The sequence below is a fragment of the Octodon degus genome, unplaced genomic scaffold (genome assembly GCF_000260255.1).
Source record: "Octodon degus isolate 3935 unplaced genomic scaffold, OctDeg1.0 scaffold00138, whole genome shotgun sequence".
In the NCBI taxonomy this organism is placed as follows: Eukaryota; Metazoa; Chordata; class Mammalia; order Rodentia; family Octodontidae; genus Octodon; species Octodon degus.
Window position 1 is genome coordinate 687,151 of NW_004524714.1, and position 4,531 is coordinate 691,681.

Sequence of the window (4,531 nt, forward strand, 5' to 3'; positions counted from 1 at the left end):
CATGAATCAGATGTTTTGACATAACATTTGGCCTGTGACCTTTCTCCAGCCTGTACTTATGTCACTAGAGAGCATGTCACACATGAGTACTGATTCTGATTCATGGAAACAGCAGGGGCAGTTATGATTCCCAGTATAAGGTCTGTCCCTAAGGTACTGTCCATATGAAGCAGCATAAATATTTCCACAGGATATTGTATTATTGGAATAATAGAGTATAAATTATTTGCCAGGGTCTGTCATGTGGTCCTGCGCCTCACAAATTGGGAACACACCAGGCCCAGTTCTTTGATCCCCTTCTGCTTATATACTTTCCCTGGCTGCTAGAGTAACCGCAATGAAATGCCATGCCTACAGGTGTAAGGTTTGGTGGACTGTCACTGGAACAAGGTTATAGTCCGGACATGGGAATTTATAGAAACATATGGTTTCACTCCACTTCCTTTAATTAGTCCTGTTTCTTCCCTTATCTCTTTCATGTTTGTGAAGCTGTAACAAGGCATGGGAAGGAGTGAAGAATTGGGGCAATTCAGGCAGGGAGCGATGGAGAGACCCAGCCCAGGTGCCCCTGAATTGCTAAAACATTCTGGGCAGAGTCAAGTGGGGTTGATTCTGCCTCAGTTTGTCCTATTTCTAAGATGAATTGAATACTAGACTAGGCATTCTGGGCAGAGTCAAGCTGAGTTGATTCTGCCTCAGTCTGTCCTATTTCTAAGGTGAACTGGATACTAAACTAGAGCCTTTTTGGCTTAGGATGAGGTTAACCAAGGGCTGCCATGCCCTACATGTAAAGAACCAAATGTCTTCCAGATGCATTACCTGACCTCCTGAGCAGGGGCCATACCCAGCCCAAGCTCAAGGTCTCAATCTCTATTCTCAAAATTGCTTTCTTCTTCTCATAACCAATCACACTTCCTCTGGCTCCGCTATCCCTGGCCAGGTCAATCCTGCTTTCGTTTCCCCTCTTGGTGTTGCTGCACACCATTTATCAGCAGTGCTTCTGCAAACAAGATGAAGATCAGTATAAATTTCATAGACAGAAGAACCAAATCATTAGGGCACCACTACCTACCCTGAAACAGTTTAGATCTGTCCACATTGACTCTGCATTTCAAGCCATATCATTTCATGTAGCCTCTGGAATCTGAATCTACATGAACAATATTTGTCCTGCATGATAGTCCCAGACATCCCCAGGATGGAACCGATGTAGCAGCAGTAGCTGCTACGCTGACCAAGAGCAGAACTCACTGGGCCCTTGCATGGTGACTCCCCTGATGATCTCAGTCTTAATTTTACATAAGCCTTGTTCAGGGTTTTCTAGGAAGATCTATTCTTAATTAGTAAGTATGGCAGACACTGGGGTAGACCCACCGGACCAGGTCAGGTCCTGTAGTAAAGGCCATCAGAGGGGCCCAAGAAAGACAGAAGGGTCTGAGATTCTAATGCATGGCTCCCAACATGCAGTATGGATCATTGCAAGTGCCATAGTTCTAGGTACAAGGACCCTTGGGTGTCCTCACTGACTAGTGGCCATAGGTGTAGGCTTGCCAGGAACTGCTACCTCCAGTGTCTTCTCCACAGAGGAACATGATTCTTGGACCAATTGCTGAAGGAGTACTATACCATGGTAGCCACTGAGCCCCAACCACACCTCCCTTCCCCTTCCTTTGTCATGCAGTCCTTTGGAAGCTGACCACCTTCACAGGCTTTATGCATTTTCAGTAGAGTTCATTTCACCCTTTGAAGTTGGTGAAATCTTGGAAATGGGTACTTCCTGTCAGGGTTTTTTGCAATTGCTTACGCAGGGTGGTTTTCCTTTTTCTTGGAGTAATTTAAACGTTCTCTGGAATCTCTCAGTACTCTCCTTTATTCTTCTATGTATGTGTGTTTCTTTTTCAGTACTGCAGATTAATATTCACAGGTTTGCAATGAGCTCTAGCTGTATTCATTTTTTCAGGAAGCATTTTATTTCTATGTTTTGTGTGTTATGTCCATTTTGAAATTTAGTTGTTCCTGCGTGGTGAGCTGGAGGTCAATCTGGCTCCAACTAAGCGTAGGGACAGTGTGATAAAGATGTTAGTTGATATCCTAGAATTCAAGAGAATTGGACTAAAGTTAGAAAACATCAAATCCAGAACAGACTTACAGGTGGGAAATAATGTGTGCGCACCCATGAGCGAGGCAGGAACGGAAGTGAAGAGTGGATCCCACAGTGCTTGAAGGAGACTCTCTTCTCCCGAGAAGCCTGTCTCAAATCCATGGCCTCTTGATAACGATGCCTTTCTCCATAATCTCTCTGAAATGAGTAAGCATATTAATCCAGACATTTTAAGAAGAAAACTTTTTAGTTTTGAAGAAGAAAAATTTTGTTCACAGTTTAAAAGATTGTATTTGAAGTGTTTCTGCCAATTACGATCTTCACGTTTTCTCAAACATTCCCTGAACACATTCACATATTGAGAACTCCTTCAAAGAGAAGACTTAAAAGGTTTCAACTTTCATTGCTGTTCTACATGGGGTTTTTTGTTGTTTTTTGTTTGTTTGTTTGTTTTTGTAATTTTAGGGAAGGGTCTACAGGGTGTTTAGGGTCTCACTAGTAGATCACACTCATAGTGATCCGCCTGTTTACAGCCTTCCAAGGGCTGGGATTACAGGCACACACCATCAGGCCCAGTCTCCATTGCCCGCTCGGTGTGCCCCAGGGGAGGGGCCAGCATGGCAGGCTTGGGGATCAAACCCACAGGCTTTGCGCCTGCTTGCAGGTGCTTTAAATCGCTGAGCCATTTGGCCGGCCCTGCTATTCTATATGTTAACTAGCCCTTGTTTTTCTATTCAGAAAAGCAAAAAAAGTTCACATTTTCTACATTCAATTGATTTTCTAATTTAAGGTAGTCCCTATTTATATGAAAATAAAATTTAAATCAAACTTTACAAAATTACAAAGCGAGGCATAAAAAGTTGTTGAAGATTAAGAAATGATCACTTATAATTATATTTGCATTTAAACATACGTTTTCATTATGGAACAGCAAATTCAAAGATATTAGGCTGGGGAGATAACTGGACAATCTAAAAGCCTGCCTGGCAAATGAAAGGACCAGGATTCAATCCCCAGTACCACATTTCCTGCCAGCCCCAGAACCTCTGGTGCACCGTACAGGCAACCGAAACCAGGCCTGGTGGCGCATGCCAGTAATCCCAGTGCTGGGGAGGCTGAGACAGAAGGATCACTATGAGTCTGAGCTGCATAGCAAGACCCTGTACCAAATGAAGAAATACACAAATATTTTTTTAAAAAATTCAATGATGTTATAAGTGACATAGTTCCATATTCCACAAGGCTCAGTAGGATCGAATGTCTTAATGTACTGAATAGCAGCACTTTGAGTGAAATATGTGGTTGGTTGTACACAACAGGCTCTTCATCAAACTCCACAATTATTGACAGCTGGAAGGAGACAATTTCAGGGTAGAGGATTGGAAGTTAGGACGAAGCCTTGTCTCTGTGGGTATCTGTGTTCCTCCAAGGAATAGAAGCCCTGGTTCCACATTTCAACGTGCACAGTGATATTTATAGGCAAAGCTGTCACACAGATCAAAAACAGAGGACAAATGATGCATATAAGCATACAGGCCTATATTCCAAATTAAATCATTAATCATAAATGAGAAAGAAAATCGCCGTACCTGTTGTCAATACATCCAAAATAGTAAGTCACCGATATGCTGCACTTTAGAAAAATCAAATGATCTATATAAAAGGTACATGAAAAGAATAAGATTGTTTTTCTTCTTTTTTTGTTTTGAGAATAAGATTGTTTTTCTACATTTTTAAGAACCTTATATTTTCATATTTTCTTTAGAAAAGGAAAGCAACTTAAGTCCTGTATGCAACTTCCAACTAAGAAGTATTTGTGCATATAATTTTGGAGTAAAATTTTTATCAGATTACTTCCATATCTTAGGTGTGTAATAGACATTCAATTGATACTTGAAGTTGAATTTCAAGGATCTTTAAGAAACTTTCCATGTCAATTTTTTCATTTAATATACACATATCCAAGATACTATAAGACTTATCATGCTATATAAAACAAAACTCAGACCTGAGGAAAGAGAATCCTTTCTACTTAACTTAGATTCATTCATTCTGGTGATGGAAACTACCACAAATCAGCCCTGAGCAGGCCTTAAATTACCCAGTTGGCTACCATGCTTACTTGTGAGTCTGTCCAAAACCCTGGCCCGCTGGTCTGCAGATGAGTAAGGACTCACAGTGACAGAGCCTGCGTGAGTCAAGATCCCTACTGAGGCTGTGATGGTGGGGGAAGTGGGGACACCTCAGAGGACAGCACAAGGTCATTGCCAGTATGCCTGGATCCAGCCTCAAATAGATAAAGCCTGTAGCCTCAGGCATCGCCCTCCTGTAGCTTAATAATCTTAATAATAATCTTACCTTGGAGAATTCCTTCAGTGGTTCTGTCCTTCAGCATTCCCGTTCTATTCTTCTGAACTAAGTAAATACAGG